This window comes from Podarcis liolepis (assembly GCF_965112155.1).
Source record: "Podarcis liolepis genome assembly, chromosome: 1".
NCBI lineage: Eukaryota > Metazoa > Chordata > Lepidosauria > Squamata > Lacertidae > Podarcis > Podarcis liolepis.
Genome location: NC_139554.1, coordinates 13,476,255 through 13,492,745, shown reverse-complemented (window position 1 = coordinate 13,492,745; position 16,491 = coordinate 13,476,255). Strand labels below are relative to the sequence as shown.

The window sequence follows — 16,491 nt, the reverse complement described above, 5'->3', positions numbered from 1 at the left end:
CTTCACTCACGGGGAGAGCTGCCTCTTTCTCTTCTGAGTTGAGCAGCCTCATCCTCTAACAGGAAGAGCAGCCTTTTCTCCTCACATGGAGGCAAGAGCTCCCTTCCTTAATAGGGACAGCAACCTCCTCCTCTCATGGGAAGAGCTACCGTATTTTCCGCTCCATAAGAGGCACTTTTTTCCTCCTAAAAAATAAGAGGAAATGTGAGTGCGTCTTACGGAACAAATGGTGCTGAGCAGAGAGGTAGAGCTGCGCAGCGCCCCTTCAGCGAAGCAGGCGGAGGAACCCCTTCTGTCCCTCCTCCCGCTTCGCTGAAGGGGTGCTGCACAGCTCCCACCTCTCTGTGCAGCGCCTGTCCTGCAAAGCCAGATTAGGAACAGAAGGGACTCCTTCTGTTCCTCCTCTGGCTTAGCGGCGACGCACCTGTCCTGGAAGCCGGAGGAGGAATAGAAGGGTCTCCTTGTATTCCTTCTCCAGCTTCACTGAAGGGGCGCTGCGTCGTTCTCCCTCTCTGCGCAGCGTCCCTCCTGCGAAGGAGAGGCCCTGCCCAGAGAGAAAGAACTGCGCGGTGCCCCTTCAGCGACGCACCTGTCATGCGATGCCGGAGGAGGAACAGAAGGGTCTCATTCTGTTCCTTCTCCAGCTTCGCTGTAGGGGCGCTGCACACAGAGAAATGCGCAGCACCCCTTCAAGGATGCGCCTATCATGCGAAGCCGGAGGAGGAACAGAAGAGACTCCTCCTGTTTCTCCTCCGGCTTCGCAGGTTCTGGAAGCTGGAGGAGGAACAGAAGGGTCTCCTTCTGTTCCTTCTCCAGCTTTACTAAAGGGGCACTGCACAGTTTTCCCTCTCTGCGCAGCGCCTCTCCTATGACGGAGAGGCGCTGCACAGAGAGAAAACTGCGCAGCTCCCCTTCAATGACGCACCGGTCATGCGAAGCCGGAAGAGGAACAGAAGGGACTCCTGTTACTTCTCCAGCTTTGCTGAAGAGGAGCTGCACAATTCCCAAGGGGGAAGTGCGCAGTGCCCCTTCAGTGACGTGCCTGTCCTGGCTTCTGCCTTAGCCGTGCGCAGCCTCTTCAGGCAGGGTGAGCCTTCATCTCGCTGCCCTGAAGGGGCTTGGTGCGGTTATCAGAGAAGCCAGAAAAGCCACACGGTATCCCAGAAGCCAGATCCCTCTTGCAGTTCTGGCTTCTGGGATTCAGAATAATTTTTTCTTGTTTTCCTCCTCCCCAAACTAGGTGCGCCTTATGGTCTGCTGCATCTTATGGAGCGAAAAATACGGTATTCCTTTTCTTCTGGTGCAATCAACTCATGGGAATGAGAGCAGCCTCATCCACTCACGGGAAGAGCAGCCTTTTCTCCTCTCATGGAGAGAAGAGCCCCCTTCCTTAATAGGGGGAGCAACCTCCTCCTCTCATGGGAAGAGCTATTCTTTTTCTCCTGGTGCTGGCAACTCATGGGAATAACAGCCCACCTTCTCTCACGGGGAGAGCTGCCTCCTTCTCTTCCGAGACGAGCAGCCTCATCCTCTCATGGGAAGAGCAGCCTTTTCTCCTGTCATGGAGGGAAGAGCCCCCTTCCTTAATAGGGGGAGCAACCTCCTCCTCTCATGGGAAGAGCTATTCCTTTTCTCCTGGTGCAAGCAACTCAAGGGAATAACAGCCCACCTTCTCTCACGGGGAGAGCTGCCTCCTTCTCTTCCGAGACGAGCAGCCTCATCCTCTCATGGGAAGAGCAGCCTTTTCTCCTCTCATGGAGGGAAGAGCCCCCTTCCTTAATAGGGGGAGCAACCTCCTCCTCTCATGGGAAGAGCTATTCCTTTTCTCCTGGTGCTGGCAACTCAGGGGAATAACAGCCCACCTTCTCTCACGGGGAGAGCTGCCTCCTTCTCTTCCGAGACGAGCAGCCTCATCCTCTCATGGGAAGAGCAGCCTTTTCTCCTCTCATGGAGGGAAGAGCACCCTTCCTTAATAGGGGGAGCAACCTCCTCCTCTCATGGGAAGAGCTATTCCTTTTCTCCTGGTGCAAGCAGCTCATGGGAATAATAGCCCACCATCACTCACTATTGGACTTTACATTCTTGGAAGAGTTTGAATTCCAACAGATATAGGGGTAGTTGAAGTCACCCATGGCTATTCTATATCTCCTTTTGTAATCTTTGGTAATCTGCTGTAGGAAGGCATCACCCAGGTGTTAAGTTTGGCTTGGTGGTCCTTAGCAGACACCCACAGGAAAGTCAGTTTTTCCCCTCTCTCCTCCAGTTTTCATCCAAATACTCTCAATACGCCTTCCAGGCTTCAGGTCATGGATTTCTTCACATATAGTGCTACTCCTCCTCTCTTCCTGCTTGGTCTATTGCTTCTGTACAGGTTTTACCTTTCCATTTCTACATTCCAGTCATGAGTCTCATTCCACCAGGTTTCAGTAATGTCTGTTAGATCATATTTGCTATCCTCTATTTAGAGTAGTATTTGCTTCACTTGTTTCCTTTTCTCTGCACATTAGTAGAGAGACAACTGAAACCACATGTCATTCTCTCCAGGTGTTTGCTTCTTGAAATTTCTTGTCCTTTTAACAGGTTTCTGTAGTACCACATCTGATTCCTGTGCATGAGTGAAGCTCTTATCCCCAGTACCAGGTGCCCCCCTCTTGTCTGTAGTGTTGTATCCCTCATCCTCAGGATTTAGTTTAAAGCTCTGCTGATCAGGTTACTGAGCCTCTTTGCTAAGACCTTTTTGTCAATGGCTGTGAGGTGCAATCCATCTCTTCCTCAAGGAAGCAGAGACTATGGTCCAGGAAGCAAAACCTCTTCAGACATCTCCACCTGTGCATCCAGTGCTGTATTTCCAGTATTTCCCACTCTCTTCCTGGGCCACAACCCTTCAACAGGAAAGTGATGAAACAAATTGTCTGTTCTCCAAGACCCTTCAGCTTCCTGTGCAGTGTCTGATAGTCCCTTGCTGTATGTTGGAAGCCATGCCTGGCAGTATTGTTTGTGCCCTGATGATTCAGATAGAAGGGATTGTGGTCAGTGGTCTCTATAATACTTGGCCACTTCTCTGTCACATTGTGAATCCTTGCAGCTGGAAGACAGCATACCCCCTGGGACACCCTGTTACCTTCACCAACTGCTGCCTCTGTCCCTCTCAGTAGGGAGTCACCTATTACCACCAAACATCTCCTCCTCTTCTGGCCAGTGCCAGCAATTCTTCTGCAAACTCTGCCAGCTCAGTGACACACCACAGCTCCAAACTGTCCTTCTGTGCGTCTCCTCCTTCCAGCGGTTCGTTTCCTGCAATGGGTAATCTTCTTTCTCCCTTGGGGCACTCCACTTCAGTTGCTGTTGCAGGAGGCTTCACTCTTTTCTAACGAGATATTCCTCGTCTTGTTCAGTAGTCGGGCTTCAACTTGCTGGACCTTCTCTTCCAGCAAGGCAACCAGCTTGCACTTACTGCAGTGTAGTGTGACACATTCTCAGGAAAGAAGACCATTATGGCACAGGCATTGCAGGGCATTGCAGGAGCTGCCTTGCTGTTCATATGTCTTGGTCTCCTCAAAATGCCCTCGCAAATGGCATTTACATAGTTAATCTGTTATTCCTGGGTTGGGCACTGCTTCCCTTTTGGGTGAAGACAGAGGCAAAGTAGGTGTTGAATAGTTCTGTCTTCTTTCTGTCACCCAACAGCTTTTTCCATCTTCTCCATGCAGATGAGCTTCTACTTGTTTGTTTTTCCTCTTACTTTGAACATAGGCAAAGAAAGCTTTATTTTTTTCATTTCTTGCAAGTATGAACTCTCTCTGAGCTTTGGAACGCCTGACCTTCTCCCTGCAACTGTTGCTACTCGTGTATCCTCTTCCTTCACGATTTCCCCTTTCTTCCATTTCTCATTTATGCCCTTCTTACATCTCAGCTCATCTGTAACCTACTTACAGTATGGTTTAGTGGTGTAGTGGTTAAGAGCAGTGGACTCGTAATCTGGTGAACCGGGTTCGCGTCTCCGCTCCTCCACATGCAGCTGCTGGGTGACCTTGGGCTAGTCGCACTTCTCTGAAGTCTCTCAGCCTCACTCACCTCACAGAGTGTTTGTTGTGGGGAAGGGAAAGGAGAATGTTAGCCGCTTTGAGACTCCTTAGGGCAGTGATAAAGTGGGATATCAAATCCAAACTTCTTCTTCTCCTTGCCTATGCAGCCACATGGGTTTCTCTGGAGGCCTGCCACTTTTCATTCTGCCTGTAATTGCCTGCATTTGTGCCTTCAACATTTTACCTTTAAGAGACTTCCATCCACCTTGGACACCCTTCTCTTTGAGTAGTTCTGACCATTAAATCTCATCCAATAGTTCCTTCAGCTTTTTGAAATCAGCCTTCTTAAAGTCCAGTGTATATCTGATGACACTCTGCTTTCTGCTTTCTGCTTTCTTTTTGGTTGAAGTCAAAGTAGGTTTGAGCAGTTCTGCCTTTTCTCTGTCCCCCAATAGCATTTCTCCATCTTCTCCAGATGGGAGACCTACTGCTTGCTTGTTCTTCCTCTTGCTTCAAATATGGAACAATAAACCCACTCATTTTTTTTTAGCCTGTCTTGCTTGCCAGACCTCATTCAGAGCTTTGGCCCGTCTGCAAATCTCCCTGAAACTGATGGCTTTCCTCTTTTTTCCATTTCTCAGACGTGCCCTTCTAACATCTCAGTTCTTCTGTTAGTTCCTTATGCAGTCACACCTGGGTTATTGTTGATTTTTTTTATAGCCTCCCACCTTTCTTTCCTGTTGGAAAAGTCTGCCTTTGTGCCAGCAAAATTTGTGCCATTAAAGAATGCCCATCCATCTTAAACTCCCCTTTTTTGAATATTTCTGACTGCGTAATCTCACCCTGTAGTTCCTTAAACTTTTTGAAATCAGCCTTCTTGAAGTCTAGAGGGCATGCCCAACTACACTCTGCTTTCCCTTGAAACCCAGGAGCACACAATCGCTTCCTCCCAAGTCTCTTGGTGCTTCCAACTCATCAATCAGTTCCTCTGTGTTGGTGAGGACCAGGTCCAAGAGAGACGATTCCCTTGCTGCTGCTGCTGCTTTCAGCTTCTGGGAAATGAAATTGTCAGTGAGGCTCTAGTTGAAGTCTCCCATGGCTACTATACTGTATACAGTGGTACCTTGGGGTAAGAACTTAATTCGTTCCAGAGGTTCATTCTTAACCGGAAACCATTCTTCAGCTAATGGGGCCTCCCGCTGCCGCCGCACCACCGCCGCACGATTTCTGTTCTCATCCTGAAGTAAAGTTCTAAACTCGAGGTACTATTTCTGGGTTAGTGGAGTCTGTAACCTGAAGTGTCTGTAGCCTGAAGCATCTGTAACCCAAGGTACCACTGTATCTCCTTTTAGAATCTTTGGTGATCTGCTGTAGGAAGGCATCACCCACGCCTCCAGTTTGGCTTGGTGGTCTCTTGCAGACATCCACAGGAAAGTCACTGTTTTCTCTCCTCCAGTTTTCATCCATATACTCTCAATACACCTTCCAGGCTTCAGGTCATGGATTTCTTCACAAGTATACACATCCTTTACATATAGTGCAACTCCTCCTCTCTTCCTGCTTGTTCTATTGCTTCTGTACAGGTCTTACCCCTCCATTTCTACATTCCAGTCATGAGTCTCATTCCACCAGGTTTCAGTAATGTCTGTTAGATCATATTTGCCATCCTGTATTTAGAGTAGGATTTGCTTCACTTGTTTCCTGTTCTCTGTACATTAGTAGAGAGACAACTGAAACCACAAGTCTTTCTCGACAGGTGTTTCCTTCTTGTATTTTCTTGTCCTTTTAACAGGTTTCTGTAGTACCACATCTGATTCCTGTGGATTTATAAATTTTGTATTCAACATAAATCATACACAAACAAATTCTGAGATCCCCATTCCCCCATCCACCCCCACCCCGACTTCCCTCAACATCCCCTTTCTGTTTTTGATAAATACAATACTGCTGCTTACAATCTTTATCCTAACTCTATAGTATTTAATCTAATCACCTTCTTTTTAACATTTTATGTCATTGCATTAAAAGTCCTTGTCCTTATTAAATATTTTAAAACCTTATTCTTTATCTTCTTTTTTTTTTTTAGTTGTGATTGCTCAAATCCTGCTAGTGAGTCTGTTTCTTTACAATATTTCTTCACATATAAAGGTAAGGGGACCCCTGACCATTAGGTCCAGTCATGGCCAACTCTGGGGTTGCGGCACTCATCTCACTTTATTGGCCGAGGGAGCTGGCATACAGCTTCTGGGTCATGTGGCCAGCATGACTAAGCCGCTTCTGGCAAACCAGAGCAGCACACAGAAATGCCATTTACCTTCCTGCCGGAGCGGTACCTATTTATCTACTTGCACTTTGACGTGCTTTTGAACTGCTAGGTTGGCAGGAGCAGGGACCAAGCAACGGGAGCTCACCCCGTCGCGGGGATTCGAACCGCCGACCTTCTGATCGGCAAGTCCTAGGCTCTGTGGTTTAACCCACAGTGCCACCCGCGTCCTTCCTTCACATATAGTATAGCATAAAAGATTCCCAGTCTTTTTTGAAGTCGTCATTGTCTCTGTCTCTTCTGTAAGCTCCCATTGGAGCCATGGGGAGAGCACCCACAATTGTGCAGCTACCATAAAAAAGACCCACGGACATGTTGCTACCCTCCAGTCCTTTTGTGGAAGAGGCTCATGCCTCAGTTGATGATTGCTGGGTCCAGGTCTGTTCATATGGGGAGAAGGGAAGTAGCTAGGGGGTGGTGAGGTGGTGCGCACAGGGGCACAGGTGTGTGTGGGGGGGTGCAAAATCAGCTGCCGATACCCTCCGACGGGTGCCCTGTCCAGCCAGCGCTCCCTGACTGTAGCCCAGGCAGGGCAGGAAAGAGGGTGCACTGGGTGGCAGCTGCTCCCAGCTGTACTCCCGCCCCTTGGCCCTCCTGGCAGCCAGGCAGCGCCGCTGGGCTGGCAGTGGGCAGCCTAGCAGGGGAGTCTGCATGTGTCCCAGGCCCCATCCCATTTTGCCATGAGGCAGTGGCTCTGCCTCACCCAAACCTTGCTTGGGGGAGGGACCAGGAAATTCCACCAGCCTTGGCCCCTGACGCTGCCCAGCCCACCTGAATGCCCACGCCACTTCCTCTCCGTAATACTAATCTCTCAGATGGCGGAAATTCTTCCTCGGGGCAGAAGCGTCTCCTTAGACAGCAGAGGAAACTCCTCACAGGCTTTCCCACGTTGGGAAATGGCCATCTGAATGTGTTAGGTCAGCTACCCTGGCTACACACCACAGAGAGGCAGTGGTATTCCCTCGCTTTGAGAACAGCCAGAACACGCTCACTCCCCTTTCTGTTCCTTGCCCTGAAAAACTGTGATGGCCTGGGATTCAGACTCGGATGCTGAACCTGTGGGATCCCAGCCTGCACAGGATTCCCTGCCTCCAGAAGCATGAGGCTGGGGCATGAGCCTGAAGGGTCCTCACCTGTGCTGGATCCTCAGGTGCAGGCACCAGCTAAGTCTGCTCTGGCTCCTGAGGTGATGGAGGACCCATTGCCTGCAGGTGCTCCACTCTCAGCCCCGTCAGGGGAAGCTGAGGTTGCCTCTGGGTCCGGTAACCCTCCAGCCTCTCATTAGCTGCAGAGGCTCAGGGCAGAGAGGCAGAGAGAACTAAGTTCCCCGCAGGAGGAGTGCTTGCCTCCAGGCCAGGAGAGGCGAGTCACCAGAGGATCGGGGCCACCCTATGGCTCGGGGCAGATAAAAGCTGGCCAGCCCCAGTCCTAAGTTGCGTAAGCAACATTGTTGGTTGCTAGTTCCTGCCTGAACCCTGTCCTGCTTTCCTGCCTGAGCTCCTGACCCGCCCTGGCTCCCTGCTTGCATGCCTGTCCCTGACTTCACCTGACTCCCTGCCCTGCACCCAGCTTCACCTTCTACGGACTGCCTCCTTGTTGCACCTTTGACCATGGACCAGACTTGGACCTTGCCTCTCGGGTAACCCACGGGACCAGCACAAAACCAATGAAAGGAGTTGGCGTACTAAACACTTTGACCTAAGATGTTTGGCTTACTGGTGGGGGGACAGCAAAGTGCACCCCTTCTCAGCACCAGATTTAGGGTGGTGTTGGGCAGATCCCCTGCACAGGGTGCCAAGTTGAGGGGGCGCAAAATTGAGAAGGTGCGTAACTGAGAAGATCCATTTGGAGACGCCAAAGTTTGGCCTCCCACAGTGTGGGGAAATAGATCTTTGGGGCCTGATTTGTTAAGCCTGTATAAGAAACTGCTGGGATTCTTGAATACTGAAGCTGAGCACAGGTGTCCCTTCTTAGGCCTTCAAGGTTAAGACTAATGAAAGTCGGGTGATGGGAGAGGCAAGTGCTCATTATCTGGAAAGTTCTACCAATTAAGCCCTATGATGGGTCATACCAGGTCTTATGATTCCGGTCAATTTTGCTTAAACTCGGGGTTTGGGCTGTTGTAAGACAGCTGTGGGGACTCAATGGAGGCAGCAAAGCATGCCTTCAATGCAGCCTTCACTACCACCAGGTCAGCTCAATGATGAGCCCTCACCAGTGTTTGGTTGCATTCACTTACCTCCCACTTACCTTCTCTGATGAAAAAAGAGACATCCAGTGGTATTCTTCTAGAAAAAATAGGTGCTGGGATGCAGCATGAAACCTCCCTCGTTCTCGGAAAGGGTCCGGAAATGAGTTCCGGTGAGTTCCGGCCAGAAAAAAAGCCCCAGGGGAAGCCTCCCTCCATTCCCTCCAACATCTCTCCAATGATAATAGGGACCTATCAACATTCCCTCCAGAATTTCTCTGAAGAAGCAGGATATTCCAGTATCAAATGAGAAACCGGAACGGCTTTTGTAAATCTGGAACCATCCCAAGAAAATAGTGTATGCATTTAAGTCACCTCCCAATTGGTTTCTGCACCCTAGACTCTGAAGTATGTAAAGGTGGCATATTTGTGTGAGATGCCTGAGCATGGGAGGCAGTTAGTGCTGGCAGGAGCCAAAGGATGTTTCTGCTGCAGCTGATGACCCCAGGAGCAAGCAGGTCATCCACAGAGGAGGGAATCCTTTTCTGTGGGCTGTCCTTTAAGAACCCTCCTTGTGCTTCAGTCCAAGTCCCTTCATCCTTCCCCCACCCACACAAACCAAAGGCAGCAAATGCCTTTGAAAAAAAGCTCTTCCTGGGGGGCGCTGTACTGGGACTTCTGTCATGCTGCTTGTGAGCTCCTGGGAGAACAGACCACAGGTCTAACTGAGCCACCTTGGGCTTGACCCAACTGCCAAGGGCTCTTGTGGTGTTCTGCTCCAATTGTCCCTCTGGGGGGCTTGGGAGGGAATCTCGCCTCCTGCTTCCAACCCACCCATGTGGAAGCAGCAGCCTGTTCCAGCTACAAAACAGGGACCTGGTCTGTGTGGACTCTGGTTGTGCAAAGGAAGTGGACTTACTGTGATTCTTCATGAAAATGCACTGATAGAAGAGAACAGTCAGGACGCCCAGGAACGGCAGGTGAGAGGCAGTTCTGCACAAAGAGGGGAGAAAGGAGGGGAATGTCAGGAAAAGGGCAAAAGTGCCAATCCCAGCAGAGTCTGGAAAATGAGCTAACGCACATGTGTGTTTTAAGTATTGGGTTCTGCCTTCTCAGGTCTACCTGGGAGGGCAGTTCAATTCTTGGTACCACAATTTAAGGATACTGATGAACTGAATTTACCTGGTTTTACCATCTGTAGAACCCACCAAAAGAGCCCCACATTGTACAACCGGGTAGCCGAGGTGGATTTTGGGCAGTGTGCCCAGTTCCTCCACACCGAGCGCTGAGCCTAGGGGATGCTGCAGGGCGTCGTAGTGAATTGAGCACAATGGAGGGCGAGAGATGGGGGACACTATTGAATGTTGGCCTTGCACAGGGTGCCGCTGAAATGGGAAAGACCAAGGTCTGGCTGTGAGGCGAGGCAGAAGTCCTCCCTGCTGGCTTTCAGGTGAACCAAAGACAGTTAACTGAAGGAGCCAACTGATCTCAGAATCAGTTCAAAGCAGGCATCTGGTTGCCAGGGAAACAGAATTCCACAGGATTCCACATCCCGCTGTGGAGCTAGAGCCTGGCCAAGGACTGGCCAATGGACTCTGGGCTCCAGGACTGCTCTGTCTCCCAGGCCCTTGTCACCCCTTGAAGGGAGACTGAGCCACAGGCTCGGAAACCAACAATTGGGGCAGGGGAGTATGAAAGGGAGGGACAAGGGAACAAGCAGCAAGGAGATTGTGGTTTAAATGCCCCTTTACAATAAATAAAACCTCCTGCCTGTCCACTACAAGGATGCTCAGTAATGGTGAGGAATGAGGAACTGAGCTTTTTAGGGGAGTGGGGGACAAGCCCTTGTCTTAACAGATCCCTGCTGTAAACTTCTTCATCCTGCTGCTCTCCAGATGTTAAGCCAAGCAGGATGAACAAAGGGATGGGAAGGTTGCAGCGTTTTAGTTGCAAGAAAAAGTGAGGAAGAGGCTGTTAGGATATTTCCGTTCCACCTTAAAGGGAGCAGGCTTTGTAAGCAACAGAGTCTGCGCATGTCCTGATCACAGGATGTTTTCGTTCTGATATTCCTTTCGTTTTCAGTCGGCTCAGACACGCTGACAGAATGGACGTGTTTTCTTTTGTTCTGTTAAACGCTAAATAAAGTCTGTAAATTATGCTCTTCTGCGGTGCAAGCTTTTGGCTGTGTTTCTGCTGATAAACAGTGTACACCCAGCCCTGGAATGTGGCTAGGAATTTCCAGGGGCTTCGTGTCGCTAACTGCTGGATCTGCCTGTCTACGGGAGGCCGATGGATCGTCCAGAACTCCGGCTTGGGGGCTCATGATGGACACTATCTCCCTGGCAGTTTCCCAACAACAAGGTTTCGGGCCCAGATTCACGGCACCTACAGGAGAGTAAAGCTGCAACAGACTGCGTTTAAGAGGTATGGTGGGAAAAGCGAAAGAAATGAGGGAGGCATTTGGCTTTTCTGTTTTACCTCTTTGATCTCCGGCAAGGCTTAATTGGCCTGGGAGCTGAGCCAAAAAGGCTTCGTGATTAATGGCTGCCAAGATAAGGAGTCTTTCAAGTTAAAATAGACTCGCGGCTCAAGTAAAAGGCTGAGATGGATCTCTTACACACCTCAGAAACTGCTCCGTGTCCTAAGTTGGATGGGCAGAATTATGAACCCTGGGCAAACTGGTGTGAGAGTTTACTGCGTCAGTTTGGGGTGTGGCATGTTGTTTGTGAAGCCCCCCCAGTTCCTCTGACAGAGAAATGGAGATCAGCTGATTCGAGGGCGATTGACATAATAGTCCTATCCGTATCTCTTGAGGAAATTAAGACGCTGGCTGGCAACACCACTGCACGTGCAATGTGGTCTGCTTTAAAAAAAGCTCACAAAGCAAAAATCCCAGCCCAGAGTTTGACTGCATCGGAGGTCCTAGCTGTTTCCCAGAATGTGATTGAGTGCAGGGATGCTGAGGGCACCGGTTGCAAGCTGCAGGGGGAGCTGACCGTCACGTCATCCCAGGCAGCATTCCAGCCTCCAGGGGGGGCCAAGGAGTCGGCAGCTGAGAGCTCTGGTTCTCGTGAGAACCAAGGTCATCGCCTTTGCAGAGGCCGGAAAGGCAAAGGTAAACAGATGTCTACAGATGGCCAGGAGCAGAGGGAGGGTGAAGAGCCCGCGGCGCCAGGGAAAAACAAAGCGTTGTTTACTGGCACAGCTTCACCAAAGGCTAAAGGCACGTCTGCAGATGGCCAGAAGCAGGGGGGCAAGCTGCAAAAGCCCACGCCAGTGGAAAGCAAGGTTTTGCTTGCTGGCACAGCTTCACCAAAGGCTAAAGGCACGTCTGCTGGCCAGGAGCAGCAGGGGGGCAAGCTGCAAAAGCCCACACCAGTGCAAAACAAGGGTTTGCTTGCTGTAAAGACTGCTCCAACAGCCAAAGGCGACTTTGTTGTGGATTCAGGCTGCACGCGCCACATCTCCAAGGACAGGCATCTCTTTATCTCCTTCAAGCCTCAGGAAGGTGAGATCCACCTGGCTGATGGAAGGACGTTGCAAATTGCAGGAGAAGGGACTGTGAAACTTGCAAGTCTGCACACTACCATCAGTAATGTACTTTTTGTTCCAGGAGCGACGAGCAACTTGTTGAGTGTCCCACAGCTTACTGGGCGTGGTTTTCAGATTTCCTTCAAGAGGAGCGTCTGTGTCATCAGTAAAGGCAAAGAGGACTATTTGCATGCAAAGTTTATGGATGGTTTGTTCCATATAACTTATGATGACACTGTTGTTGTATCTAATGCTGATTCTTGTTGTGTTGCACAAACTAACAAAGTTCTTCATGCAGGTTGCATTCATGATGCGCATCGAAGATTTGGTCACCTCTCTTGGAAGGCACTGGCAAAGATGCCAGAGGTGGTTGAAGGTTTGAACATCAAACCTTGTAAATTTCACATGAAATGTGTATCTTGTGCAGAGAACAAGGTGAAGGTTGCTCCAAAAGGCAAGGAGTCTAGCAGGCAGGCTTCCAAACCCTACCAGCTAGTGCATGCGGACCTGGTTGGGCCACTTGCGCCCTCTATAGGAGGAGCAAGGTACTTCATGATTCTGATTGATTCCTTTTCTAGGTACATTCATGTGTATTTGCTCGAACAGAAATCGCAAGCGTTTCCGAAGTTTAAGGAATTCTGTGCTTGGTTGGAAAATGTGCACGGTAAACGTATTTCTTGTTTTTTTTACTGATCGGGGCGGGGAGTTCACTTCTCAGCAGTTTGAAGCTTTCCTGACTGAGAAGGGAATCCAGCATGACATGTCAACGCCCAGATCGCCATGGATGAATGGGCTTGCGGAGAGAGCAAATCAAACATTGCTGCAAGGAATCAAGACCTTGTTGCATGATGCCAATCTCCCTGATAAGTTTTGGGGGGAAGCTTTGGGGAATCTGGTTTACAGTTATAATCGCAGATTGTCATCACCCATTGGTTGTACCCCCTATGAGAAGATGTTTGGCAAGAAACCCAACACCAAACACATGAGAATCTTTGGTTCGGACATGTGGGTACGCACACAACAAACCAACAAGCTTGGGAAGCGTGGGGCACATGGTTTGTTCATGGGGTACGAAAAAGGTGCATACAGGGTATGGATGACTGACTCTAAGTCCATTAAGTTCACAAGGAGTGTTGAGTACAATCCTAAGTGGGGGGAAAATGTGGGAATTTTCCAGAGTTACCCAGAGGAGGATGAAGGTGATGTCAAGCAAGCAGCTAAAGATGAGAAAGCTGCTGCTGATGAGGATGAGGATGAGGATGATGATGAGGATGATGATGATGATGATGATCAGAGTTCGGATTCCAGTTCAGTGGGCGGCGCTGCTGCTGCTGCTGGTGTCAGTGACAGTGACGACACAGCAGACTACCAGAGCGCAAAAGCCTCAGTCAGACCATCTGATGCGTCTGACAATGAACTGGAAGAACCACTGTTCACCATTGGTCACTTTTCTCCTAAGAAAGAGGAGATGAGTCCAGAAGACTTGCGTCTAGTACGCAGATCTGAAAGGGCGACCAAGGGCAGACCTCCAAAGAGGTATGCTGATGAGTTTGCTAAGACAGCAACTGCTGTTCTTAGTAGCTCAGAGAAGGTATGGGAACCTTCAAGCTTCAAAGAGGTTCAGGAGTTAACCTCTAAAGATGCTGAGCCTTGGCTTAATGCCATGAAGGCTGAAGTTGATTCCTTGAACAGGAACCAAACTTGGGAATTGGTACCGGTAGTCCCAGGAATGAGACTGGTTGGCAGCAAATGGGTCTTCAAGGCCAAGACAGACCAGAATGGCAAGGTAGTCAGACACAAAGCCAGATTAGTTGCCAGAGGTTTTTCACAGGTACCAGGACAGGATTACCACGAGACCTACTCTCCCACAGTCAAATATGAGAGCATTCGGCTGATGCTCAAGGTCGCTGCGGAGGAGAAACTGCATGTTTCCCACCACGACATTAATACAGCTTTTTTGTACGGGATTTTGAATGAACAGCTGTTCATGCTTCCACCTGATGGGATGGAGATACAGAAGGGAATGGTCTGTAAACTGCGGAAATCCTTATATGGTCTCAAGCAGAGTGCCAGGTGTTGGAACACAAAACTCACTGAGACATTGCTTTCTCTAGGTTTCCACCAGGGCAAAGCTGATCCATGTGTGTTTGTCAAGGAGGAGGGGCAAAACAAACTGTATTGTTTATGTTTTGTTGATGATCTTCTGATGTTTTGGAAGAATCAGGCTTTTTACCAAAGCACCCTAGCTCAGCTGAAGGAGCACTTTGACATGAAGGATCTTGGTGAGGTATCCAACTATCTTTCTCTGCAGGTGGAGAAGGACCAAGCAGGTAATTTTCTGGTACACCAAACACAGAAAATTGCTGATGTGTTAACCAGGTTGAATTTGGTTGATGCAAACCCAGCAGACACACCGATGGTGACAGGTTACCAGGTAGACAGTACTGCTGAAGCGTTTTCTGACACAACGCTATACAGATGCATTCTAGGCAAGCTGAATTTCATTGCCAGATGTTCAAGACCTGACATAGCTGTAAGCTGTAATCTGCTTAGCAGACATGCCAACAATCCTACGGTTCAGGATTGGAAAGCTCTGAAGCCCGCTATTTGAAAGGGACTATGCACTACAGGCTGAGGTTCACCAGTCAGAAGACTGGAGGTCTTGAAATCTTTGCTGATGCAAGTTTTGGAAGTGACACCACGGATGGTACAAGCACTTCTGGAGTATGCTACATGTACAACCACTGCCTGTTTGACTGGTTGTGCAAGAAGCAGACAACAGTGAGCCTAAGTTCCTGTGAAGCAGAACTCAATGCTCTGTCATTTTCACTCATGGATTGTGAATGGTTGATGCAACTGTTTAAGGACATCAGGGTGTCTGTAAAATGTCCTATACAAGTGTATCAAGACAATAGATCGTGTTTGGCTTTGCTGAACTCCGAGAGTTGCAAGCAGAGAACCAAGTACTTGCAGATTAAGTTACATCGTGCAAGAGAGTGTATCCAGAAAGGACTGATTCAGGTGTCCTACATGGCAGGAAATGAAATTCCTGCTGATCTGTTGTCTAAGGTTGTTAACAAAGAACAACTTAAGGTTTATGTACAAAGGTTGCAATTGGGTGAACCACAGGTACAACAGGTTACACGGAAAGGGGGAGGATGTTAGGATATTTCCGTTCCACCTTAAAGGGAGCAGGCTTTGTAAGCAACAGAGTCTGCGCATGTCCTGATCACAGGATGTTTTCGTTCTGATATTCCTTTCGTTTTCAGTCGGCTCAGACACGCTGACAGAATGGACGTGTTTTCTTTTGTTCTGTTAAACGCTAAATAAAGTCTGTAAATTATGCTCTTCTGCGGTGCAAGCTTTTGGCTGTGTTTCTGCTGATAAACAGTGTACACCCAGCCCTGGAATGTGGCTAGGAATTTCCAGGGGCTTCGTGTCGCTAACTGCTGGATCTGCCTGTCTACGGGAGGCCGATGGATCGTCCAGAACTCCGGCTTGGGGGCTCATGATGGACACTATCTCCCTGGCAGTTTCCCAACAGAGGCAACATGACAGACCTTTGCAAAATGATGCACAGCATGGAGAAGGTGCACAGAGAAAAGTCTTTCTCTCATTTTTGTGACACCAAAACTGAATTTTGGAAGATACACGAGAGAGAAAAGAACGTTCTTCTTTGGGGAGTGCAATGGTAAACAGTGAAACTCTCTCCCTCAGGAGGCAGTGATGGCCAACAACTTGGATGGCTTTGAAAATGGCAGCCCACTGAATCAGGCCAGTGGCCCATCTAATCCAACTTCCAGTTTTTACAGTGGCCAAGCACATGCCCTAATGGGAAGGCCACAAGCAGGATCCCAGCACAATAGCTCTCCCCCCTCCTATGGTCTTCAGAAGCATTGTGGCCTCCAACTATGGAGGAACAACATAGTCATTGTGGGTAGTAGCCCTCCATAGCCTCCTCCTCCATGAAGTTTTCTGATCCCTTTTCAAAGCCATCCAAGTTGTTGGCCATCACTGCCTCCTGAGGGAGAGAGTTTCACTGTTTACCATTGCACTCCAGATGTTGTCAGACAACAAATCCCAGCAGCCAGAATGCCCAAAGCTCTGGGGTAATAATGGCAGCCCACTGAATCAGGCCAGTGGCCTGTTGTCACGAAAATGGGAGAAAGACTTGTTGCACCTTTGACCATGGACCAGACTTGGACCTTGCCTCTCAGGTAACCCACGGGACCAGCACAAAACCAATGAAAGGAGTTGGCGTACTAAACACTTTGACCTAAGATGTTTGGCTTACTGGTGGGGGGACAGCAAAGTGCACCCCTTCTCAGCACCAGATTTAGGGTGGTGTTGGGCAGATCCCCTGCACAGGGTGCCAAGTTGAGGGGGCGCAAAATTGAGAAGGTGCGTAACTGAGAAGATCCATT

At 49.3% G+C, this 16,491-nt stretch overlaps 1 protein-coding gene across 1 annotated transcript in view; it reads right to left on the bottom strand.

Annotated features, from left to right (window-relative positions):
• LOC310685746 (uncharacterized protein) overlaps positions 1-16,491 on the bottom strand; it is a 57,373-nt gene that overhangs the window by 19,643 nt on the left and 21,239 nt on the right. The gene's annotated exons all lie outside the window — the stretch shown is intronic.